Here is a 27,730-nt window from a genome sequence, read left to right as displayed (position 1 = left end):
GGACAAAATTTCTAATGGAAACACAGATTAGATATCGGAGGTCTAAGAAATTACCATAGGCTGCATTACAGCAGACAGTTTTAATACTTAAAAAATAGTGTACTTTATTAGCATTGGGAAAAATAAATTTGAAGCAACCAGCACATGACCAAGTATGATTAAAGACAAAAAGCTGAGGTGCACAACTCTGAAAGAGTCACCTTTACATGGTGGTGGCTGCTGCAAACACAAGCTGCAGGGTGGGTAGGCGCTTTCCAATCCAAGCAAGGCAGTACAACTCCGAGATGCTCAGCTCCTCTCTGCATTGCATCTACATCAAAAAGCCATGGCCTTAAGATGAAACTGTATTTTAAGCCAGTACCCAAAAGGTGTTTTAGAACTTTCTGTTTGTACTTCAGCATTCCTTTTCTCCCTGTTACAATTACAGAAGGTGGAGACATGCCACCGGCGCTGATCCTTCCAAAACCACATGGGTCCTCTATATTCCTAACAACATTTATCGACAGTTTGATGGGACCACCCCTACTAAACATGAGAACAAAGACAAGTTACTTATTAGCCTGTGTGACAGATGGACAGAAGCCTGCTTTAATCAGCCATTCCAGACCCACTTCCACTTTCTATATGACACAGCATATGTTGTTTTTAGTTACTAGGAGTGATCACACAGGTTAGTGGCTAACTTTACAGCAACTGGTTTTTTTTCTTCCTTGGCCTGACTCTCAGACAATGCGGATTTCTATATTTAGCTTGATGGCTTAAAATGAAGTAATTCTACTAGCTGGCCATCTCCTCTGTCAAATGACAGAAATCCAGGGATTTCTGGATTCTGCAGGTCTTCAAGCCCCTCTGGCAATCTACAGTTCCCCTGCGAGAACCTGCAGCATAATGCTGACAAACTGCATAGGAGGAACAGAGTTAGAAGCTACGAATCTTATCAGCTGCAGCCTAAGTACCTACATGGAAGCCTGGCCTCATTGAAGTCAACGACGACCACCATGTAGATCAACTCCAACCAAAGAAGATGTTTTTTCATTTGTTTTAAAGTCAGTTATAAAAAAATGCCATCCATTGCTGTCCTGCAATACAGTAGGGAAAGTTATTCTTCCATAGTTATTCTTCACATCACCCATTCACCCACATCACCCTTCCCTCGACTTGCTCCCAAATCCAGCTACTTACAGTTGCTGACACAATTAAATAATACTGGTCCCATACTGGGTCATTTATAGAGGCTCCTTGTTTCTAAATAGTTTCTTCCTTGTTATTTCTCTTATAAATTCCTCCTGCTACCTCCTGCAGTTTTTTACATGCAGACAGGACTTAGGACCCCTGGAGAGGCATTTTCCCCAAACAAATGAGTGCTCTGTATTCACATACATCTGTGGCAGACCGAGATCACAGAACACATACATCTATGCTCCCAAAGTACTGACGGCGAGATTCAACCTACCAAGAAATCACCACTTAAGCACAGTTTATTCTCTTGAACAAGATGCTTTCGAGTAAAAGACAACAGGGTACCCCTGCTAGATAGAAGACTGGCTTCAGCAGCAGAGCGTGCTTGAGAGATTTCCACCCCAGCTGGCTGCTCCATCCACAGCCCGCAGAGTGCCGACCCTCCCTCGCTCTCCCCCACTCCAGTTGTGCCTTCACAGCCGCTTGCAGGGCTGCAGTCGAACTGGATGGATGAAACAATCCGCACCAACAGGAACTCCCTTCCTATTCCCATCTGGAGGACTAGTCCAAATCCAGACGCTTTCAGCAACCCACACAGTGCCACGAACCGCTGTGCTGACACCGTTCCAGCAACGGCCACCCACCAGCACCCAGGTCTTCCCTCAGGGAGAGCTGTCACGAATGGGTGAGACCTCCCCGCCGAGACAACAGAGACCGTTTCCTTTCCTAAATTCATGTTCAGACATACTTCAATCCATTTGTTGCACCTGAAATGCCTTCCAGTCTGAAGTAATCAGTCCAAAGCAGATAATCAGCAGGGAAAATTTCAGCTCCAACGGCTCACATTTGAGAAAGCTACAAACAACTGAAGTAGTCTTCACCAACTGAAAGTAACAGGCAACCTCAGCTGCAGATGCTCAGTCTATTAGAATCTGAGCATACATTTTTCCCTTTATATTTAATAGTGTTTTATTTTTGCATTTCTTGCTCCTGAAGATCACTAGAAAGTGTTTTGTGCAGGTTATTATTATTGTCACTTTTTATCTGAAAAGCATTCTCTCAGACTGATTAATACCAGTCACAGCAGCATATAAACCAAAGTATTAAGCATAGCCCAGAAGACTTCAGTTCTTTGTCGATACAACCTTGCTATCTGCATTAAGACACTACTAAGGCCTTATGTATCATGATAGTCCAAAAAATCACCTACAAAAACGAAAGATCAAAAGTTCTATTCAAGATAGAGGCAGTTCCTCTAACTTCTGTTGAATGCGTACTTTTACAGCTGTTCAAAGAAAAGGGACAGCAAGTATATAAACCTTCTTTCCTGGTTAAACCGAAACTCGAGACGATTCTCTCCTGTAAGAATTTCTCAAGAGAGATTCTAAGTGAGCAGTCAGTGTTCGAAGCAGGCAGCCAAAGGACAGAGCTCCACCTCCATCTGAGCATTCACAAAAATACCAATGTCCATACTTCAGACAGTAAAAACCAACAGCAACTGATGTAAGTCTAATAGCTCCAGGTGTCAAATGAGACGGGAGGTTTAAGTACATAACATTAAGGTTATCCTTCAGAAATAAAGAATGCAAACTCAAAACCTCCACCTCTTATCGTCAGCTTAGTCTGTCAATAGTCTTGACAGTTAACCTTCTCTTCATAACATCGCCAGGCTTAAGATACACATTTCAAGAAAATACACGGAAAACTCCTACCTTTCTACCATGAATTTAAATAACAGAGGACATCACAGTCTGAGTAGCACATGCCCAAAGCACCTCCCGTCTCTTCAATTTTATGTAAAATAATCTGCAGTGATTATTCATACTGCTATAGATTAGAAAACTGACACCAGTATGCTCTTGGGCTTCTTCTCTGGACAATGGCAGTTTTACAGAAGAGTCTTCCCGTCCACGTTCAGCAGAGCTCACCACAAACATAGGGTTTATCAGATCGCATCCAAGGAATCAACCAGTTACTCAAGATGCCTCCTGCAGAAGGCAACAAAATGAAAAGAGAGATGGACAGCAAGGGGGGGTCTTCTAGTCTGAGGCAAACACAGGTACAGTGTCAGATCACACCCAAATCATCTCCAGTGTTATGTGGTAAACAAATAAGGTATTTCTGAACCAAGGCATTCTGTAACAAAAGGGCGTCTCTCAGAGCTGATCTTTCATAGCTCCAGCAGAGTAGTAACGTTACCAGCATATTTGATTTTAAATACAATATTCGTTCTTTCACAAATAGTTAACAGATCACACTGTTAAAACTCTCTTTTAAAAACGCAGATGGAACCACAACAAGTGATCTTGTCCAAACTCATTTACACTAGCTCCCACTCCAAAACGCACAAAACTCCACAAAGGCCCTCACTACAGAGGATGTCTTCACTATTGTTTAACTGTTCTTTCTCTCCACTCTAGAAACATCCTGGAGGTAACTTCGGCTCTTCCTGGGTTTTTTGTGCCATAACAGAACACAACATTTACATGTGATTTCTGATACAAATTCTTCATGCTACCTCCTCTAAAGCACCCTGTAGCCAGAGTAACAACGCTGAGCCAGAACTCCTCAGAATGAGGATCAGAACTTAAGTTCCATGTTTTGAGGTCTATTCACACCCTGCTCTGGGAAGCAGTATCAGCACAGCACAAATGCTGGGGAGCTACCTGGCTCTTTGGGGGGGGGGGGGGGGAGGGAACAAAAGACAGCTAGAAGTCTAATATTATATTTCATAAAAGTCTGTATATTGTTCATATTACTGTAGTATATAAGCACTTGTCACTACATGCTAAGTGCAAGCTCATGAAGACTGGGTAAGTGCCTTTCATCTTAAAAAGAAATGGAATGGGCCCACTGAAAAAAAACAAAGTTAAATAGCAAAAGTAAATGGATGAAGGAAAACAGTTTTTTTCCAGTGTTTCCAACTGTCACATTATATGCCATTGCTCCTACTCTATTAACTTCCAACCACAAACCAAATCATATTGGAAATTCAACTTTAAAATGGTTAAGAGAGTAAATGGGGAAGAAAAGGAAATGATTAATCTTCTAGTGGAGGATAAAAATCACAATGAATCTATTACTTGGCTCTCCAAGCCAAGGGTTCTTCTGAAGCATACACAGTACATTGGATTGACACGATGATTCCAAATCAAACTGCAATGCACCTTTGACATTTTAACTCACTGAAATGTAAGGAAGAGCCATTACAGTGCAAATAAAGAGTAGTCTTCGCGGAAAGCCAGCACAGAAAACATTTTATCACAGAAAAAACACCATCTAAAATAGATACAAAAAAACTATAAACTACTGTGCCACAGTGAAGTCTGAGCTCTTTATGCTACAGATCTAAAAGACAAACACATTTGTCTTGAGATCAGCTCTCAAACTCAATAATAAGTTTGAATCCTGTAAGAATTAGGATATATTTGGACTTGTGGTTTCTTTAGTTATCTATTATTAGCTAGAGTTTAGTTGTCAAGACAACAGTTTCCACTTCTACAAAATGCTCTAACTGTAAGCAAAATGTCACAGTTAATATCAAAAGTTCAGCAAATTGGCCTTGTCCGTAGCCAGGAAATAAGAGTATTTCCTCAGGACAGGGTCAGGCTGCCAACAATGGCAAACACAAGGAGACTGGATATTTCTAAAAGATCACATCCACCTGGTCGAAACTGAAGGATTTCAGTCCACCCTACTCCAGACCTGCTGGCCTACTTTGCTTCTGTGTGGTATGTTACTACAACGGCCACTCCAGAGTAGAGTATGGTATGTGTAACATAACTGATGAATGTATATGTTTCAATAGAGTAATCAGATTTTACATATCAGAGATATTTTAAGATACAGGAAAGAAAGACCAAAAACATCACAGTGCAAAGAATTCGTATTACCAGAGAAATGGAAGTCAAAGGAACACAGCAGTTAGGTACTGAACATATCCCACGCAGCAATGAGGGGGGAAAAAGAAACATGCTACCAGAAACTAGGTAAAGCCTCATACCGTGAGAGAAAGTGAATGGACACCTAGACATTTTTTTGACTATGTGATGTAAGCATGACAGCAATAAACATAATGCAACATCAGTCACATCCAAAAATCACCAGTATGTCCACAAGTCACCACTGGGAAAGCCTGCCAATACACAGTTTAGTTTTTGTAACACCAAGCACCTTAGGATTACACCTGTTTTCCTTATACTCTATTTTCCTCTCAAAATAAGTGTTCTGTATTTTTTAAAAAAACACAGTAGACCAACATAATAAAATAATGTGGGTATACTCTTTACAGTCCCAACTCAGACTGTTCACTGCAGAACTGATCTCATGTTCACAAACAAAACACCACACAGCTCCTTGGAAGGCAGCTGTGTCAGCTGCTCCCTCTTTCCAATCGCCTTCAGGTTTACATCAGCCGTAAACTGAAACAGCAGCATAACCGTCTACGCAAAGTGTTTTTCCCACCCCACTGGTATTCATTCAACGCAGGAGAACTGAAGGCAACAGAGGGAAGGATACTCAGGGGTAACAACTGTGCACAGAATACTCTAAAGAATTTAGAGTCAATTGTCATTAGTCACTTCATTTTAAAGATTCAAGTGCAAGTGACTCATTTTTTTCTTTACATATAACGTATATATCTGTGCATATAGATCTCCCCACGCAACCACCTTCTGCCTTTTATCTCTTTGCCTCTTTAAATATACGTTTACTATAACTCAGAGAAAGCAACTGTACCCTAAACCCCAACCTCAGATGCAATCCTTCCCCTCTGATGGAATGCTTCATAAACACTAAAGAGTATTTAGTCAGTACACTCATTTTGTTGCAGGAGCAGATGGGAATGAGCTACCTGAAACTATCAATATTAGCTCCCGTTAACTCAGTTTGCAGGAAACCAGAATAGCTCACTGGCAGCAAAACAAAGAAGTGGAGAAGGCAAGGCAAGTGGAGAAGAGAAGAACATCGATGTACAACTAACCTCCTCAGTATGCCATACTGAAGGATATGTGGGGAAAGTGTCTGGCAAATTGGAAGCAGTCCTCTTAAGCAACAGGCATTTTTGTCAAATTTGCATTTTCAGGGATACGATAGTATTGTTGCCCACATCCCAATGCTGGCACAGCTCCTCAGCTCAGTCAAGGCATTAGGCACTCATTTGTCAGACTTAAATCTTCCACACTAAATCTTCCGGCCTCTCCTTTTTAAGTACTATGTTTTATTTTTATCTCACAGGTTATTTTCAACATGTGGCAAAGTGACTCCTATAAAGTCTAAAAGAATCATTTTGTTTGCATTAAGTGGTGCCACTGATAATCTACTCAGGTATGTTTTCTTTTCCTTTAACTTTCCATATTTACTTCCAACCACAGTTTGAACCTTACACATCACGAACAAAGGTTACAGTTGCTTGGGTTGTTGTTTTTAATTTCATATTAAGACTTAAAAAACATATTTTTCTTTTTTTTTTAGCTTCTTTTAATATCTTTGAGAATACATCATAAGCATCACATAAAACCTCAACGTTTCAGCATTTGACACTGTACAGTTTTTGATCCCTAACAATAAACCAAGTTCTTAGATGCCCAAAATACACTGATCGCTAAGCACGAGCAACAAGCAATGCCGTACCATTGTATTAATGTCCTTGTGATCCTGGTTTTAGAAAAGGAGCATCTTTCCTACAGAAAGTCTGTAAGTTAACCATCTTTTTCTGTATCTGACAAAATACAAGAAAATCACCACAGACCTTTGAACACCGCTAAAATTACACTGCCAACGTTTCTTTTTCAAATAGCCACAATCAAAAGACTACCTAGCTGCTAGGACCCTGCTGCACAGTCTACTAACCATAAGTTAAAGCAGATTTTTTTTTTATGCACACCCCAAAACATAAAATATCAAAGTGAGTATTCCTAAAGCTTTATAGAGACCAAATCTTGACGTGTTCAGTAACTCTCCTCGCATCAAAAGGATCTGCATTTGCAGACACTATATGCAACAACTTAAAAACATAAAGACGTTTTCCCCCTCACAGACACGAACAGAAGTTCAGGTTTGAACATATCCCACATTTTCAGTTACAAACACAGACTTAGGAGAAAAGGAGAATCTGTCTTGAGAGTAGTCAACATATTTTCATGGCTATAATCTCGCCTGTGAACAGTACTCTTGCCAGCGAGCATAGCCAGCCATCAACATCAGCACAGGAATTCTGCAGAATTGGGACCAGTAAATTTGCTTTCCTGAAAATCACATATAGGAAATATTTAAGCTCAATCATCCAGTAAATTGAGTAGAACCAGGGAGGGAGGAAAATAATTTCTTATAAAAAAATTAAAATAAAAAAACATTAAAAAGTACTGATCAGGAAAAACACACCACTGTGTACTGGTTTATAAACACATTTCCATCTCTTCTACTTTCCCCATTTTCATGAGATAACTGTTAACTTTGAGTTTGGGACAGGAAGAGGCTGTTGGGCAGTTTGTTGTTTTTTTTTTTTAAATACAGAATTCACACCACAGAACCAAACTGATGTCTTGCAGTGAAATAAGCAGTATTGTCTATTTACAATTCATGCCTGTCCCCCTTTGCAGCTTCTAATGAAAGTGAGAGCGAAGTTGGTGGCAAACAGGTGGCAAAGTCTGCCACTTTTCGGCCACCTTAGCAACGCTTCTTGCGCTAGGATGATGACATAAGCTCTACATCCCGCACAGAGTCCACAAGTGACCTACTCAAGAAGGCTATTTGACCATCGCGAAGTCAAACTGAGACCTGGCACCCAGGAAACTCTTACCAAGCTAAGATTCTCCAAGTTTGTGGAAATGGATGGAGTAATAGTCTGAACAGTAGTGAGAGGAAAATTAAATGAACAGCAACAAGAAGGTCTAGAAGTCATCTTGGGGGTTCTGGATGCCAGCTGGTCCTCTACATCAGCCACTTGAATTAAATAATGTCTGGAGCAACAGTGTGTAAAATAACCCAGGAAATGGAGTCTTCAACATTTGAGATGGCACGAATCTCACAGCTGCTCATGCAAAGAGAAGAAAATAACAACTGAATTTTTTTGTAAAATTACTACAAGCCTCTGCAATATTTACTTCCTGTTGTGGGTTTTTTTAAGTCCTTGCTTCAGTTCATACTCGATTTCAAACATTCATGAACTTTCACTGCAAGTTTTCTATATGCCAGCTTCATTTAAAAGATTCTAGACCAAAGAAAACACATTTATAAAGCTAATTGACATTTTTATATGTATTATAAGCATATTTAGGGTTTGCTTTACCCATATTACTCTACCCCGTTTCATCAGTAACTTCTGATCATATAAGTTATTGTATTTCTACTATTTACCTTTTGCAGGCTACCCAAAAATAAGATGAAAAACATGAATAATATCCATAACTTTTTTAACTTTAATAGATAAACCAGTATTTTCAGACAAGCATCATCATGAATAGTTGCTCAACAATTATTCTTAATAAAAAACCAATGCAAAAAAATATTTCATGGTCAGCTCTTTGCAGGATCACTTGACACTGCAAAGGGAATAGTGTTCATAGCATAGGAACAAAAACAGTGGAGAGGAAATTGCACAATGATACTCATGCCACTTCAATCAAACTATTTAAACTGATGGTTTTACATTCTGATGTAGTTTTGGTGAAAACAGACATACCTAAATACAACATGACTTGTTTATCCAGCAGCCCACAAAGTTTTGTCTGTAAAAGTGACATTCACAAATGTACCCTGTAGCACGTAATTTATTTTCATATGAAAAACCTTGAACAAAAAATATTATGCTGTGTCAGCAATCATATAGCTAAACAGAAATTTTAAAGGTGGCTAATTCATTCAGCTGACCTAAATAGCAAGTACTTCAAAATGAATTGAGTGTTTTCATATCATATACCATTTCTAGCGGCTCAGACTTTGACGTGGTAACTCACTATAGGTTGTTCTACTACTAAAGTTAGACATTGTGTCCATCCTTAATTGTGTATTCAATGTCTAATCCCTGTTGAGCAATGTGGAAATAAGCCTGTTGGTTCTTACAGCATTCAAGCCTATCACACATTCAAGCTCACAGAAGAAACTTTCAAGGTGAAAGTCAAAGACCCTCTTTTTTTCACTTATTTTCTAAGCCTTTTTCTTCTAATTTAAGTAGCATGAAGAATGTAACACAACATAGTGGCAAAGAAAAACCACTCAGCATCAAGTGTAAGGACTTTCCAAAGTCAAATATTTGTGTATGTCCCTTCCCCACCTCCATCCCCCCCCCCCATCTGAATATCTGAAGACAAAAACAGGGACTTAAAACTCCACCACTGTGAGACCCAAACAACAGCATTCCAGAAATTACTCCAGGAAGATATACCACCACCCCGCATCCCCCTTTTTTCAGACAGTATGTGTTACAAACCTATCTTAGTCTACGTAAATTAAACTGGAAAAGTGTGGTGGTGCAGCCCCCCCCCCACACCTGGCAATCCCAGAACCAGCCAACATTGTACTCTTACTTGCACTGCAGGAATAGTTAGCTGGTGTGCAGTGAATCGGGACAACCTGGCACCTCCCTTGTCTTTGTACAAGAGCAGTGAGTTGCGCCGACCAGGCGCTCCCTGACCGCACTTGTAACTCCTGATGCCTGGAGTCGCACCTGCCTGGTAATGTCAGAACTGCACAGTCTGGGTAGGGGTGGAGTTGTACAGTTGCTGTCTAAATATCAGGATTGCATCATGTGGATTGTGACGAGCATGGAAAATCACTGATGCCTAAAGTCAACCACCTTGAGACCCTATAAACCACAGTGCCAAGGAAGGCCCTTTGAGCTCTTCTGGTCCGCAGCAGGCTGTGCCCAGTAACTGCCTCTGGGTGGGATGCCTCTGAGTAACTTGCCAACTGTCTGGGCTGATCTCCTTGAGACTCAACCTTCACCCGTTAAGAAACCATTTGATTTGAAGTGAGTATTTCACTGAACTCGAGGGGAATTTTTATGATTGTGTGTGTGCATGTGTGCGTGTGAATTGATTCAAAGCATAATATTCTATTACTGTGATTGTAACAGTAAATTATTTCTAACCACTCTGCACATGCTAAGTTAACCAGTGATTGATAGCTGCTAGATTCCTGTGATTCTCTTTCTCTCTCTAAACTGTGAACACACCCCGAACTGCCGCTAAACATATCCCTTAGACATAAACCGTTGTGGTCTAAGGCCGGTTCTGGATCCAGCCACACCTAGGCTCCTCTCCGAGAAGGAGTTTAGAGAGCAAGGGAGTCCAGTCCAGACCTCGTGACTCAACAGGAGGGTATCCCTTACCCCTTACACTTTTCTTTTACTCTGTATAAATCATTTTCCACTCAAAACTTCCTTATATTTTGTATTCCATTTATTTAATAAGTAATAGAGTGAACCTTGCCAATGAACTTTGTAAGCTCACATTTTCTAAATTTTCAGTAAAATCTTTTCTTACAAAGCCTTTGAGTGATCATTTAAGCGACCTAACCACTCATTCGCGACAAGAAGCCAGTCCAATTTTATGTAAATTACTTCAGCAGAAGTCAAGCACGTAATCTTCCATAACACAGCACTTCTGCATAACTGGATGGGAACATTTAATGACAGGAAAATCATATACGCATCAACACATATGAAGTGCTGGAAGAAGGAAAACACTTGGCTAATAGGAAGAAGACTCGACATAGCCAGTGTTATGCTCTTCAGAAGCAAAATCTCATTTGTCTTATTATTAGCTTCAACTCAAAAGAACCGTAAAGTGGGCTGAAAATTATTAGGTTTCTGTGTAAGTCTTCTTCCATTTGTAGGAACCGTTAAACTACATCAGATTAGCACCAGGTAAACAAACCGGGAAATTTGCCATAGGAGATACAAAAAAATACAAAAATAAAGAGGAACCTGCACAGTATCTATACATGTAAGAAATGAAGACAAGAAGATTAATGTTACCAGCTATCGAGTCAGACAAACCATACTGAATAGCTGAGACCAATCAGGAAGATACCCCATCTTCTATACAGTAATACGTACTCTTACACGGTAAAACAAATGTGAACAGGAACGAAGCAACAGAACAGAATGAAGCATCAGAAAAACAGAGTTTTAGTAATCTCCCTAATCAAGTTCCAGATTTGCAGTGGAAATGCAAAGAAAGTAAAAGAACTTAATAAATAAATAAATAAATAAATGTAACTAAATAATACAAAGCAAAAGCTCCCAAACAAGAGGGTTTCAGTTCTTGTCAGAAATACTCCTGTGGATCTGTTTTCCATCAGAAAATCCAATGCATAAAACTAGAAATATTTCTTGTAAAATACCCTTTTGATGACACTAATCATGAAATAAAAACTGAAATATGCATTTTATAATGCAGAAATTCTACATTATTTCATAACTTTGTGACTTTTCATTCCAAATTACTTATTCTTTTATTTTGCATGGTATCATACAAGACTACAGAAGAACACAATCCAATATAATGTAATTTTTGTGGAAAAGTGCAAAAAAGCTTTTTTCATTCTGTTTTAAAACAGTAAGCTTTCCAGCAAGATGTAAAATCCCTTTCTCACCAAAAGCTTGCTCAACGTTACTCTGACCCATTCGAGAGTTACCTCTGAGAGGACTTCTGCGTTTTTATAAGGTGATGCAGACAAGATTCTTTGTGTTTTATTTAACAATGGATAGTAGCCCTGTGGCAAAAGGAATACACATAAAAATATATACATTCATATCAGTGAAGAATTGTCAGCTGTTTCCCCTCTCAGAAAGTAAACTGCAAGATTCTTTACTAATTACGCAGACAACACTTAGAAGAGAACATCTCAAGGAAATAAAACAGTCTTGATTACTTTAAACAGATCCAACAGCTTCCAGCTACTCATGACTTGTTAACTCCTTCCCACTGGCAACAAGAGTTTGTGTCAACTTTGCTCTTTTTTGGCACTTACTCAGAATCTTTAGAATTAAAGTTGTCTTTTTTCATACTTTATTTTCTTCCACATGACTTTTATTGCATTTCTGCCCAAACACAAGCAATGCAGAACATACGAAAAAACCCATCAAGTTTTGAAAATTAAAATCTAAATAACAAATCTCTAGATTCAAAAGTATTTCTTCGGAAAAGCCTATTACTGCAGGCTGGAAAAGATGAACTCAAGAAGGCCCCTTCTGACCTGAATTACTCTATGATTCTCTTTGTATCATTAGAAGATGAAGCAAGAGTGCGTGCAGTTCACCTCTTCAATCTCTGTTTTGCCTGGACAACTCTACGCTTCTCCATGGAATTGTCCTGATGTTACTTTCATTGACTTTTTCAGCCTAGAGCTGCTACTATGTTCACAAAAAAAGTTTTACACCTGTAAGAAGAGAGGCCTCTAGTGTACAGCCAAGAAACAAATTTTCTTCTGTGCCTTATTTAGGATCTCTTTCTCTGGCTTATTTAGGACCTGCACGGACTACTAATTTTTTCTCGATGTTCACTAAGTATTTTTAATCCATGTCCACTAACTTTTACACAATGACTGTCAGGTAAAATTCACCAAACTCAGGAGACAGCACTGTGTTGGCTCCAATCATACAAACAGCTGTATTTAGAAATAGCTGCGATGGTCTCTCAATTCCCACTGAAATCCATGTGATGCTGCATGTAAACTCCCTTGCAAGATACGAATGAAGATTTACTGATGGACCTGATTGTGTCGTGGTTTGCCGGAATACACATCTGCATTTTCCCACATTAAATTCACCAGATTGCTTCAACACAGATTAATATAATTGCTATTAACATAAAGCATTCTTTTCATCTAGATTTGCATTTCTCCTGTTGTTTTGCCCCCTTCTCAACTCAAATCTGACTCACAGACAGATTAGAAATCAGATCAGCCTGGAATTTGCAACACTGACTTAGCCTCTTTGGACTAAAAATAAACAGTAGATAGAGCGGCTGGAGAAAAAAAATATCGATGACAGTCAGTCCTGATGTGCTCTATTTTACCACAGTAAGAACAAGCAATATCTGAAGTTTACAGGGCTTCTCTTCCCACAGTACTTTTCCAGCATGATTTCTGGAGCTCTGATTTTGCAGGGCCATCTGAGAGTACAAATATCTAGAACATGTATATTGAAGACTGTGAACCCCTTCATCTTGAATAAACATTTCCATTAAAGCCTCTGAGTGCAATGATCACCTGGTTTGTTCTATGTAGTTGGGTAAAATGCCCACTATGACAATTCTAGCTCTGACTGCTGCAGGAGGAAATCCTCACACAGCTCTGTGTGCTAAAATAATACTCTAAAGTAGCAGCAGCATGATTGGATTTCTGCATGTATCTGAGGTCACCCAGGTCTTGCGTCTAGTCTGCTGATCTCTCTGCCACGCAGACACCTGCACTGCATGGGCTCCCCACGCAGGAAGGCTAGAGCCATCTCCTAATGTGCTCAGTCGGAATCTGGGAGTGGAACATCCTGACGTAGACAAATAGATCAAACCCATCAAGCCACAAACTTCCTGGCATTCTCCACAATAGGCATGTTTTTTTCCTCCAGAGCACAGAGGTTTTGGTATTAATTTGAAGAGAAACCTAGAGTCTGCTGTGCAGAAACATCTAGTCAAATAAATACGTCATTAAGCTAACTAGCTACAGGATTGTCTAGCAGATGGATGACATCTTGGTTGCTAGTGGAACACTCTTCTCTAGCCTTGTTTGAGGCAGACACATATGGCTCTCCCAAGCATTGATGCAAGCTCCCAGATGGACTAGATCATTGTTGACACCTTATTATAAACCCCAGAGATGAAAGAAGGGAGCACAATTTTTGAGTCACAACACAGGAGTCTGAAATATTCAGACTTCCTAAAAATCAAGTTTACAACAGAATGTCTTAACTTCTTTCTGTTGAAAAAAGCTACTTCCAACCAGGAATAGAAAATAGGGGAAAATGCTATATTGAGGATAATTAGTAGAGCCTTCAGGAAACAAATACCGGAAGATCCTTAATGTAAATATATATTGTAACTCCATATATGGAGTTACAACTCTTACAGCACTGAGGATGCAAAAAACTGTCTGCTGTGCAGCTGTTACTGACACCAAAAAGCTTCCATCTGGAATTTCTTGATTGGGGTGGAAGGGGAAAGGAAAGAGGAGGAAGCCATTTAGACATTACAGATGCATGATATCTCTGAAATGTCTGTATCCTAAAGAACTAAAAAAATAACAAAAAAAAAAAAAGAGCAGGATTGAGAGAGAAAAGTCTAGCTACATGAACAACAGGAAAACTAGCAAAAAATATGTGGGAGATAACAGAACCAGTTACACACAGCATCTGGTTTTTGGTAGGTGTCAGAGACACCTGAGAACACCTCAAGTACATGAGGGGACTATGGCGTAATTTACACATCAAGGTCAGAAACAGGAAAAACACATTCATTTGCCATTTTTAGACTGTGAAAAAAGACTATCCTTAGCATCCAGTAAGAATTTTACCCTTTTCCTTCATCCAAACATAAGACTCAAGATACCAGGAAGATGACTTACCACATATTTTCTCTTGCCTCTAATATCTGCTACACCATGTAAACCAAGAAAGTTAGATCTTTGAGACCATTATAACTCTGTGACAAAACTTTTCCATGTCAGAAACAAATCAGCTCCATGACCCTACAAATTTGTTTGGAATTCTGTACATTCATGAGTCAGGGAGATGCTTAAGCTGCTAAAATCCATCTGCCTCTACTGCAGTGGCCATAAACTTAACCAGTATGCAAAGATCTTGGAAGCATCAGCTAAATGCGCAACAGCTAATATATCCTAACTCATTTGTCTCTTTTCTAAAGGGACACCTGTGCTTTCAGTATCTTCAACCACACAAGCATTTCAATGTACTGAAATCAAAGTTGCTCCTGAGTTTTCATTCACAGCTTTTAGGATGGATTTCATCTTCTTGGTCAACTGAAAGTTCACAAGGTTTTTCTTATGAGGAGAATACAACAATCATCTTACAAACTAGAATGTTTATAAATAAAGAGACAAGGGTGTTCTTTTCCTCTTTAGAGAAATAATACAATCTCTCTATCTCCATCACACCACGGAGCTCAACAGAAATGTCCAGGAAAAGTCTGTTTTACAAGGGTTGATTACAAAAGGGCGTGGGTAGAACAGAATTTCCAGCCAGATACACTGCATCTGTAACTACTTCAACTGGATGGTTCCTCTTCTCTGCAATACAACTGTCCCTCTGGGAGGCAAGTCCAGCTGCACAAAACCAGAAAAAAGACAACTACTATCTCCCTTCTTTCTCAGAACCCTGAAGAACATATGCTTCATCATTTATTTTAACTTCTCAGAGTATAAAAGCTTCAGGATATTCTTCCCTTTATGTAAGTCTTCCTATGCAAGACATAGGGAAGTGCAACTTGCAAACTTCTGTGTTCAGGGCTGACATGACAAAGGGTAAATTCAAGCCTTCAGGCAACAGAGGCTTTGGTTCTCCCGAGGTACTCCTTCACATGAACTCCAGATTGAAAAGAAAGGGGAAGAGAGATATTAATCGGCATCCATGAAAGCATAACAAAACATAGCTCAGAGCAGAACCAGACAGTTTCTGGGCTGCAAGATATTTTCCAATATTATTAATTTGTCTCAGAGCAGACAAATCCCAGAAATCTCCTAATTTCCTACCAACTGAAGGCTTCAGTTCTACAACTGTCAAGTAGAACTGATTTTTTTCCTTATTTTCACTCTTTACAGGACTGACAGTTTCAGTATGTAGATACTCTGCAGGTCCCCAAATCTGAGGTGGGTCCACAGGGATTTCTTCAGTCCTCGACACTGCAGCAGACTTCTCACCCAAGCTGTCCGAGGAAACCACTTGTTCCTAAGAAGCACAGTGCCCCTGGTCAAAGTAGGATCCATGGCAGTTAAGTTCCCTAAAAAAAAACTAAAAAAAGGACCCTAAAAAAAACAGGCCTCTGGCCAACACGCAGTTCACCAGGAATCAAAGACAGGTTGTGTCTTATTTTGATTTCAGTGAAAGTCTGTCAAATCTAAAATATTTGCAATGAAACATCCCAAGTTCAACGAACTCCCATTTTCTGACTCAGTAACATTCACTTGAAAGTCCGCAATTAGCTCCATCTAAGACGCCTCTTAATAGCAGCATCATCAAAACTGATCAATAACAAGCGACATGGAGGGAAGCTGAGATAAATCAAGTACAATACAAAACGCTGAAATTAAAGCATGGTAAACATCTATGTCAAGAGGCTCTCATTCGTACATAGATGGTTTTAGATCACTGTAATTTAACTTACATTCTGAATGATGTTCTCCTTCAGATGTAAAATGACCTTTGATGGATTCAAGCTAAATATATAAGGCTGTTCTATATTTAACACAGCATTCACACATAAGTTTAACCATACTTTAACATACATATCTGGACTTGACACTTCAGGTGATTTGCTTTGGTGTCTCCATGTACGCATGATTAAAGGCTTTTACCTCCAACCTCTAACAATACCCAGGGGAAAACAGGGAATGGGAAAAGGCAGAGTCTGTTGCCGGTTGCATATTCAACTGAAGAGAGAACTCCTCATTCCAAAAGACACTTTCAGAGTATCTTACACATCTAACTCCCACTCTACAATGCATAGAGACCCTCTTGCTCCTCTCTATATTTAATTCCTCTTGGTTTCCTATGGTTTTAGGTAATTTCAAACAGAATTAAACAAAATCATGAACCAAATGCTTCTTAACTGATTGCTGCGCATTATAAGCACTAACACACATCAGCACTGTGATATTTCTTTCTCCAAATACTTGCCCAGCCACCACCTATGAAAACAGAAGAACAACCTGCATAGTTTATTAGAGCTTTCTGCTGTAGAAACTTTACATTATTCCAGTCATTTTCATCAAAAGGCTGTAAAGATCATTAGAACAGAAGAGTGATTTTTACCTACAGCTATGAGTTGGAACCCTCATCTCTCTACCCACTGCAGGCGATTTCCTCTTGCAACTAGAGATGTTTATCTCCCTAATCCTCGGTACATTAATCCCTCCACTAAAAGGTGATACCACCGTTGTTATCAATCTAATAAGGCACTATAAGAATAAAGATATTTGTAAAATGCTTTGATGAGAAAGCTTTGCCATAAGGTGCTAAGTAGAACAGGTCAGATAAAGCACACATTTGACAAACATTGGCAGTATTTCTGTTCATCAACAGATGGTAGCTTTTTAAAAGTCTATTTTATTATTATAAGCTATGTGAAAGCAGGCATCAAACAGTACCTGTATTCACCATTATGCAGGCCACTTTGACTGGATAAATGGATCATGTTAGGCTTCCCAAATAAGGATAACTCATCATTTAAGACATTTAAAGTGAAAATTGGGTACTTGCAGAAAGTTAATCTCAAATGTGCTCTTTCTAAAAATCTGCTAGGAAAGTTATTAAAACAGCAAGAGGAATGTGAAAGGGTTACAGAAAATATCAATGTCCGAAAGCCTCACAGAACCCCTTCCTCTCCACTTCCACTAACCGTAGAAGTTTGGTGAGGAATTACAGTCAACACAAACTTTCTGTAAAAATAAACATCTACACATGAACTGCACTGACCAACACAGGCTATTAGTCAGCCCATGTCTAGCTTTTATATGACCAGGTGCAATCTTTGATTTAGGAATATTTTATCTTACCTGCATATATTTTTACAAACATTCAACTTAATTTTGCTTAACACTAGTTAGGCAAAACCTACAACACCAGTCAAGGTGAAATTATAAGAGAAGAACACACACCAATTTGGTATTTCACAGAGACGAAGTTAGTTTATTTATAAGCGTTCCTCACATCTTCTCTCCCACACCTTCTGCTACGCTCCTCAACTCTGACTCATAGGGCAAAAGCCAGGCAACTCACTTTTGTCTTATGAAAATCCCAAGCAAGCCATGGCAAACATCCAGCTGAAATTCTATACAATACAGCCAAAATATCCTTTACAAATCAGCATCACTTGATTCAGTAACTAATGGTTAAACATAACAAGAAAATGAAGCAATACCATTTACACCCAATAGTTTAAGAAACACTGCTACATTTAGGCAATTACATCCCTACAAGGCAAGTACATCCCTACTAGATATAGGACTAACAAATTCACATCAGTTCTTGCTTCATGTGTCATTAACACCTAATGGAATGCTTAAAAGTGTTTACAAGTCCAAAGAAATAATAGATCACTCTTAATTAACAAACAGTAAAAACTTCTGAAAGTCACAGTGGAAGAAGAAGGTTGTTAAAGAGATTGCTTCATATCTCAGTCACAGACTGCCCCCTCCTTTCCCTCTACGAAACGGAGAACAAGTAGGTTACAGGGTCAACAAACCAAAATAACACAGCTCAGCTACACAACATAAAAAGTTAATTAAAAAAGAATCACACGGTTTCCTTCCAATAATCTCTGGAATCAAGAAGAGTGGAAGTTGTGTTCAACAAACAGGGTACTGTTTGAAGATGCTTGCAAGTACTAGATGCTGAAAATTAAACACAAAGCGCAGTAGCCTTATACTGGCATATGCTGGATATTACCAGGCAGATGAGTCAACTCTTATTTTGGAACTCTGAGTAAAAATCATAATTTATCCAGAAGAAAACACTGTTTTCCAGCCTTCTCCCAATGTGGACGAGATTCTAGATTTTACTTTATTAAGCGTTATCATTTGTTGTAACAGAAACTCTAACACTGTGCACTGTCCACTAAAGTCAAGACTTAAATATATTCAGTGGTCAAAGATTACAACAGAATCACTCAAAACTCAAGATATTTATCATACAAACATTCAAAAAAGCGCATCTCCCCTAAAGACCAGTACAACTTTTACAACTTCAGAACACAGAAGCAAAGTGAAATATCGAATACAAAAAGAATGCAAGTCTCCAAATGTGTCTTTTAAAGGCAACAGCAAGTTCAATATGGTGCCTTGCATTTTTTCAGAATCAGATTTATTATCAGTTTTCATTTTAACAAAAAGTGTACCGGGGTGTTTAGCATGGAAGAAATGAAGAGCACTAGGAGATGGAAACACAGGGAAATTCCTACAGACACTTCATCAACACACGCCATTATAATCTGCAGCATTTGAGCAGTGTGTCTAAAAATGTTGACATTTTAAATGTCTGAAATAATGTTCAGTTTAGAATAGAACTAAGTTTGCTTAATCGGTTTCAACCCTTAGGACTAAACATTTGATTCAACACAAAACAATATATTCTGTTTGTACTGTCACTCTACTGGAAAAATGCCTCAGCTTGGTATAAGACGGATTTTTTTAAAAAAGTTACCTAGTCATCAGACCAGAGAGTCTACTACACCTGCAATTCTACTTAGCACGTGGCAAAACCTAAGTGCAATGGCATCAGGCAGAGCCACACACCACAGGTTTACGCTGAGCATAAATCTTCTAGCTACAGTGGTTTATTCATCCCTGCCATGTAACTTTAACAGCCTTTCTGTGTGGATGCTGGCAATCACTGACTCACATTGTCCCCTAAATTGTCTAAAAACATTTTCAAATGCTTTTCAGTTTTAGCAGATAATAAAACATAAAATCACTATCATTTCCCATCCTTGTTTGGTGCTCTGCTCAAAACCTAACACCCCTAACTCATAAATTACTTTCATAATAAAACGATACTCCTGTGAGAACACAGCTAGCTGTATTTGGAGCATCCAGACTCTTGTGCCCAAAGAGTTTTCAAAATCCAGCAGTAAGGATTTCTGAGCAGTTTCTCTGCAAAATGCAGACATTAAAAATAAATTATGGGTGTGGATGTGTCGCCTTCCCAGTCCTCTCCCCACTGCACGCACTTCCACCCCCGGTTTCTTTGCTGGTTTTCACGCAGGTTTGTGCCAGACATTCGGCATCCTCATTAAGTGGTGTCTGGCAACCTGCCTGACTTTTAGGGGGTTCTGGGAATTCCAATATATTAACCAGAGGACTTTTTTTGCATACCCTAGAGAGATTTTATTCTAGAAAAGTCAACCATCTGCCACAAAGAAAACTTACTTCAAATCTAGGAAAGCTCTCCACTGGCAATAAGAAGAGAAACTACATTTAGGTTCTTCTTAATTTCTGTCTCCTAACTGAAAGGAAAGTTTGATGTAGAGCAAGATCATCCAAACAGTTTAAAAGAATCACAGAATCATAGAATGGTTTGGGTTGGAAGCGACCTTTAGAGGTCACGTAGCCCAACCCCCCTGCAGTGAGCAGGGATATCTTCAACCAGGCCAGGTTGCTCAGAGCCCCATCCAACCTGGCCGTGAATGCTTCCAGGAATGGGGCGTCCGCTATGTCTCTGGGCAACCCGTTCCAGTGTTTCACCACCCTCACTGTCAAAAATTTCCTCCTTAATATCCAGTCTAAATCTACCCTCCCTTAGTTTAAAGCCATTACTCCTTGCCCTATCGCAACAAGCCCTGCTGAAAATATTTTCCTCATCTTTCCTGTAGGCCCCCTTTAAGTACTGAAAGGCTGCAATAAGGTATCCCCAGAGCCTTCTCTTCTACAGGCTCAACCACCACAGCTCTCTCAGCCTTTCCTCATAGGAGAGGTGCTCCAGTCCTCGGATCATTTTTCTAGCCCTCCTCTGGACCCACTCCGACAGCTCCATGTCTGTCCTGTGCTGGGGGCTCCAGAGCTGGATGCAGGACTCCAGCTGGGGTCTCACCAGAGCACGGTAGAGGGGCAGAATCACCTCCCTGCTGACGCAGCCCACGATACGGTCAGCTTTCTGGGCTGCAAGCACACACTGGTGGCTCATGTCCAGCTTTCCATCCACCAGTACCCCCAAGACCTTCTCCACAGGGCTCCTCTCAACCCCTTTATCCCCCAGCCTGTGTTTATAGCGGGGGTTGCCCAGATCCACAATGCAGGACCTTGCACTTGGCCTTGTTGAACTTCATGAAGTTCACACAGGCCCACCTCTCCAGCTAGTCCAGCTCCCTCTGGATGGCATCCCATCCTTCTAGCGTGTCAACTGCACCACTCAGCTTGGTGTCATCTGGAAACTTGCTGAGGCTGCACTCAATCCCACTGTCTATGTCACTGATGAAGATAACAAACAGCACCAGTCCCAGTACGGACCTCCGAGGGACACCACTTGTCACCGATCTCCATCTGGACATTGAGCTGTTGACCGCTACCCTCTGGATGCAACGACTCAACCAATTCCTCATCCACCAAACAGATCACCCATCAAATCCATATCTCTCCAATTTAGAAAGAAAGATGTTGTGGGGGACCGAGTTAAAGGCCTTATAGAAGTCCAGATAGATGATATCCATAGCTCTTCCCTTGTCCACTGATGTAGTCACTCCATCAGAGAAGGCCACTAGGTTGGTCACGCAAGACTTGCCCTTGGTGTAGCCATGCTGGCTGTCTCAAATCAAAGAATCACAGAAAGTTTTGGGTCGGAAGGGACCCCTAGAGGTCATCTAGCCCAACCCCCCCGCAGCGAGCAGGGACACCACTAACTAGATCAGGTTGCTCAGAGCCCTGTCCAACCCGGTCTTGAATGTTTCCAGGGATGGGGCCTCCACTGCCTCTCTGGGCAACCCGTTCCAGTGTTTCACCACCCTCATTGTAAAGAATTTCTTCCTTATATCTAGCCTAAACCTACCCTGTTTTAGTTTAAAACCATTACCCCTCGTCCTGTCACTGCTGTCTCTACTAAAAAGATTGTCCCCATCTTTCCTATAGGCTCCCTTTAAGTACTGAAAGGCTGCAATCGGGTCTCCCCACAGCCTTCTCTTCTCCAGGCTGAACAAGCCCAACTCTCTCAGCCTGTCCTCATAGGAGAGGTGCTCCAGCCCTCGGATCATTTTTGTAGCCCTCCTTTGGACCCGCTCCAACAGTTCCATGTCCTTCTTGTGCTGAGGGCTCCAGTCCTCCACATGCCTTAGCAGAGCTTCTAGGAGGATCTGTTCCATGATCTTCCCAGGCACAGAGATGACAGGTTGGTAGTTCCAAGGGTCCTCCTTTCTACCCTTTTTGAAAATGCGCACAATGGTTCTCTTCTTCCAGTCACCAGGGACTTCAACTGACTGCCACGACCTTTCAAATATCATGGACAGTACCTTGGCAACTACAACTACTACAACAACAGCCAATTCCCTCAGGACTCTGAGATGCATCTCGTCAGGTCCCACTGACTTATGTACGTTCAGGTTCCTCAGATGATCACGAACTTGCTCTTCTCTTACAGTCGGAGGGGATTTACCCTCCCGGTCCCCATCCCACGGTCCATCGACTTGGGAGGGGCGAGGGGAGAGGTTGCCAGTGGACACTGAGGCAAAAAAGTTGTTGAGTACCTCAGCCTTCTCCTCATCCGTTAGCACTAGGTGGCTGGTCTTGTTCATCAGGGAGGTATGCTTTCTTTGACCTTCCTTTTCTAGCTGACACACCTGTAGAAGCCCTTCTTGTTATTCTTTGAATCCCTTGCCTAGTTCAGGTCCAGCCGTGCCCTTGCCCTCCTGACCCCATCCCTACACAACCAGGCAGCATCCCTATACTCTGTCCCTGCTTTCACTGCCTGTGCAGTTCCCTCATGACCTTTAGTTTGACCAGCAGAGGTCTCCATTCAGCCATGCCGGTCTCTTCCCTTCCTTGCTTGACTTCTTACACCTGGGGACTGAGAGCTCCTGCGCTCTATGGAAAGCGTCCTTCAAGATCTGACAGCTCTCTTCTGCCCTCCTGTCCCTTAGGACCATTTCCCAGGGGTCCTACTGACTAACTCCTTGAAGAGCTGGAAGTTGGTTTTCCTAAAATTCAGGGTCCTGACTGTACTCGCCGCCTTTCCCATATCCCTCAGGACTGTGAACTCCACCAACGTGTGATCACTGCAGCCCAGGCTGCCTCCAGTCTTCATGTCACTGTTGAGCTCACTTGCACTGGTGAGCATCAGGTACAGTATTGTATCGCCTCAGGTAGGGATGTCTATAACCTGGCTTAAAAAGTTGTCCTCAATGCATTATAGGAATCTCCTGGATTGCCTACAGCTTGCCGTGCTACTTTTCCAGCCGATGTCGGGATGGTGGATGTCCCCCAGTAGGACGAGAGACTGCGAGGGCAAAGTCTCCTGTAGCTGGAGGAAGATGGTTTCGTCAGTAGTTTCCCCTTGATCGCGTGGCCTGGAGGTGACACCAACCACAAGGTTCCCTTTGTTGCCTTGGTCTCTTAATTCTTACCCATAAGCTTTCGATCTGCTCGTGGCTATTCTTGTAAGGTCATATATTCTTCTAAGGTTGTTCAGATATGAACAACACAGACACAGCACAACATCAAGAAAATGATCCATTTTCATTCCCTTGTCTCTTGTGACCAAAATAATCTTAATCAGGAAGATTAAATTTATCCATTATTATGCTAAGTGATAATGAATGGTGATATGGGTACTTGCAAATTTTCACTGCTTAACTAAACAATAAAAAAAAGCATTTAGTAAAATGCATCTACATTTAGCATATTCTAAATACGCTAAATCAAGGCATGTGCTACTGAAATGCATATATTAAATAAATATAGATGATGAATACATTTTGCCAGCATGAAATACAGAACGCACTGTAATGTTGTGATCACTCTTCCTCACCTGCAAGCATTCCTTCCACTCCAGTCCCCTTACATTTACTATTACTCAACTGTCAGCCTCAGAATTAAGCAAACAAATCTCCTCTCTAAAATAAAGAACTTAAATTTCTGTTTCAAATACAAGGCTGAGAGGAAACCAACCAAAAAAAAAAAGAAAAGTCAATAGCTTTCCTTCACTGGAATATTCTGCCAGTGCAGCCCACAGAAAAAGTTAAAGTACATTGGACAAGTGTGTCACTGTTTCGTTCCGAGACCGTTCCTGCAGACTGATACACCTAGAGAACCTCATTCATTTTAAGAGGTTATTCAGGTAATCTGCTACCATTTAGACATGGCTATCCATTATTATTAGAAAGTGCTTAAAACTGACATACTTAAAACTTCTCATCTTGGTTTGCTCAAATAATTGCTGACTTCCTGACAGCAGCTCTGAAGGGTCATGATCCCTTTACAATGACCAGTTAGCACCAGAGATTAAGCAAGAATCAATTAAAATCAAGTCAATTTAAATATCTCCGCATACATATTAGAAGTCTGGCAAAAATAAGATGATGTTTGGTGGGAAAGAAATTTTTAGCTATCTAGGCTGCCTTTGCTTAGATATCAACCTTCTAGGCAAGACGGCTATTCTTAAAAATAGCTGTCAACTGAGAAAAGAAAATGCATATGTATGAATCATTTCACTACAGGGTTGGATTCCCAGCAACTGATGCACCACTGTTCTGGCATCACTGCCTTTAACGAGCAGCTGATACTAGCTTAGTGCCATTGAAGAATTTCACGGTTACCACAGAACCGATCTGCAGAAAAATTCACGTCTAAACTACTAGAAGTATTTGTATTCCATAACTGGCAATTCACTTACAAGGAGCTGTTTTAAGCTATTAGAAACTCCAGACAGAGAAAAACTTTTCCAAGACTACCCACAAGTTAAATGCAACAACTATCCCTGCGGATGTAAGAGTTGGTGGGCAGGCATGTACTTCCTAACACTTCATTTCTCTTAAGAGATTATACGGAGTTAAATTACTTTTAAGATACCTTTCTAATATTTCAGCAATAATTTACTTCTTTCTGGCACATCACATCCTGAAAAGTATTCCAAACTATTTTAGACAGTGTCACTTAAACGCAACCTGTTCTTGGTAGCAGGGCAGCTGCCACTAGACAGAGCACTGTAAGACAGCTGTAAAAGAGAAAACTAAATTTTGGTCAAGAAAATCAGAGAGAAAACTTGTCTTCCCCCCGGCCCCGAAGAAGACATGGTACCTTCATTGCACAGAAAACTATGAGCTCATCTTTTGAAGTCTCAACTTAAATGTCCCACGCAGAGAAAACAGCATTTTATCTACTTAAAAATAATGAAGTGACAAGTTAGCTCTAAATTCTTAATTTAAGCTACTGTTCAACAATTTTAATCTTACCAAACTTAATACAACTGTGCCTCAATCTTGAATTCCAATTTACTTCTACTTTCACAAGTTTTCTTATAACAAACCTAAGATGCTGAAGACTGAATTCAAACTTCATTGGTCAAATGCTGCCTAGTGCCTGTAATATTTCAATTAACATAAACCAATGGTCTGAAATATACCATCTCACATTGTTAATTCATTCTGCATTATACATTTATCATCATTTAGGCCCGCACAGGCATCTGAATTTACTGGAGAATACTGATGTGCCTTATGTGTACGCAAGAATGATCTTCACATACCTAAGAATCAGAATTAAATACGCTGCTGTAAACACAGATATGTAAAAACACGTGTTTTTACTTCTGCACATATGCATATAGTCGACACATTCCAGTTTAAGTTCTCCTCACGCTGCTCACTTTATGCGTCATGTGCTAAGACACCAGTACAGCTATAGATGTTCAGAGTACCAATACTATTTCAGCTAACACGGACAAAGGGATGTCGCCAAGACTGGTTCTTACCAATGCACTGGTTTTCCAACAAATCCTCCCCTTTTATTTACAGCCACAAAGCCGTAATATTTATATTCTCGTTACTGGAACCATACGCATGCACCACACACACAGTCACTCAACTGTACTCAACAGTGCACTACATGTTATTTAAACAACTCCGGATCGTTGCAAAGAGCAGATTTCCCAAAACATTACCCTAGCAACAAAATTGGAAGGAAGAATAAAAGTTTGCTCTAATCCACAATACTCAGGGGTTGAAGGATGAAAACCAAAAGACGCTTTCCAGAAAGGAACACTATGGTGCTTATGCAGCACCTCCGTCCTTACCTCATCTGTGCCTACCAGTAATCGCCCCTCGGGCTTTCTTACCGGCAAAAACCCTCTCCCTTTTTGGCCAGCCTCAGACGTACGATGCTGCAGACACTTCACTCTCCACATTACATGGCGCACCTTTCCAGTCCACAAGCATTTTAACACAAAAGTTAGTTATTTGTAAGAGCAGACAAACCTCCTCAGCGTTTTCTTTCCTAACAAGCAGACACCCGCGTCTTAGATCACCGAACTTCTGTAACACCAGACGCTATTTCTAGTGCCACATGAAATCATCCACCAGGTTTCCGTTCTCTCGCACACCCATCACTTGCTATTCGGAAAAGCTTCCGAGAAAGAAAGGGAAAAGTCCCGCTAACACCTTTACCACCCCAGGCGTTAAGACCTCCCAACAAACCCGCCGTTACTTCTGCGTGGTGCCCGTTTCCCGCCCGGCGGACCCCAGCCCTGGGCAGCGGTGCGCCCGCCTCCTCCCCGGGCACCAAACCGCAGCCCGCGCCCACCTGCCCGCCCACCCCCGCCACGGGAACCCGGCGGCCGCGCAGAGACCCGCCAAGCACGTACCGGGGGCGAGCCGCCGCCAGACGCGGGCGGCCAGCGCCAGACTTCTGCCAGCGAACTTCAAAGGAAGCGGCGCCTCACCGAGCGCAGGTCACCCGTGCCGAGCCCGCCAGCCCCGCCGCTGCTTCTCCTCCCTCACAAAGTCGCCCGCTCGGAGCCGGGCGCAGCCGCCGCCGCGGGGCCGGGCCGTTCCGCCGAGCCAGGCTGCACCAGCCCCGCGGGCGGAGCGGGAACCCTTGACTTCGGGGCAGCCGGGGGGGACGCACCGCACGCCCCGCGCCCCCGCCACCCCCGCGGAGCCCCGGGGCTCTCCCCGCCCGTCCGGCTTCTCCGCCGGCGGCGGGCGGCGGCGGGGCTCCCCGGGGCCCAGAGCTCCCCGGGGCCCAGGCCGCCCGCAGCTGCCGGCGGTACCTGTCACGGCTGCCCCCGCCCGACACCCCCTCAGGCAGCGCCCGCCGCGGCAGGGAGGGCGGGCAGCCGCCGCCTCGTCCCTCGCAGGCTCCCCAGACCCGGCACTCGGGCCTCCTCGCACTTTCCCCGGCACTTTCCGCCGCGGCGGCCCCCACCCGCCCCCGGCCCCGCCGCGCAGCCGGCACTCACCGCCGCTCGCCCCCGCGCCGGGCTGGCCTCCTCCGGAGCGGACGGGGCGCCTGGCTGCCTCCCCCCGCCTGTCTCCAGCAGCCTCTCTCCCTGCGCCGAGGCTGTGCCTGCCTCCAACTCATCCCCAGCCTCTCCTCCTCCGCCCCCCCGCCCTGCCCGCTCCGCTGGCTGCCGCCTGTCTGCGGCGAGTCTGGCTCGGGAGGGCGGGAGGAGGGGCGGCGGCGGCGCTCCCTCCCCTCCCCTCGCCTCCCCTCGCGCTGCCGGCCGGCCCCGCGGCCCACAGTGACCCCTGCCGGGCGGTCACCGGACCCCAGGTGTCAGTGCGGCCCGCGGGGCCGGGCGGGAGCGCGGCGGCGGCGGGGCCGAGGTGGAACTTGGGGCGAGGAGGCCGCACCCGCCCCGCCGGGAGCTGGGCCCCGGGGCCGGCCCCTGCCGCCTCACCGC

At 42.3% G+C, this 27,730-nt stretch overlaps 1 protein-coding gene across 5 annotated transcripts in view; it reads right to left on the bottom strand.

The window, feature by feature from the left end:
- Positions 1–27,467, bottom strand: part of LDLRAD4 (low density lipoprotein receptor class A domain containing 4) — a 303,243-nt gene extending 275,776 nt beyond the window's left edge. For all 5 annotated transcript variants that reach the window (XM_075416511.1, XM_075416513.1, XM_075416514.1 and 2 more), the window contains exon 1: positions 27,287–27,467. The gene's annotated coding sequence lies outside the window, so the exon portion shown is untranslated. The remainder of the gene's footprint in view (positions 1–27,286) is intronic.
- Between the last annotated feature and the right edge of the window lie 263 nt (positions 27,468–27,730).

Source organism: Opisthocomus hoazin, chromosome 3 (assembly GCF_030867145.1).
Source record: "Opisthocomus hoazin isolate bOpiHoa1 chromosome 3, bOpiHoa1.hap1, whole genome shotgun sequence".
Lineage (NCBI taxonomy): Eukaryota > Metazoa > Chordata > Aves > Opisthocomiformes > Opisthocomidae > Opisthocomus > Opisthocomus hoazin.
The sequence above is the reverse complement of the archived record's forward strand: the minus strand, read 5'-3'. Positions and strand labels throughout refer to the sequence as shown.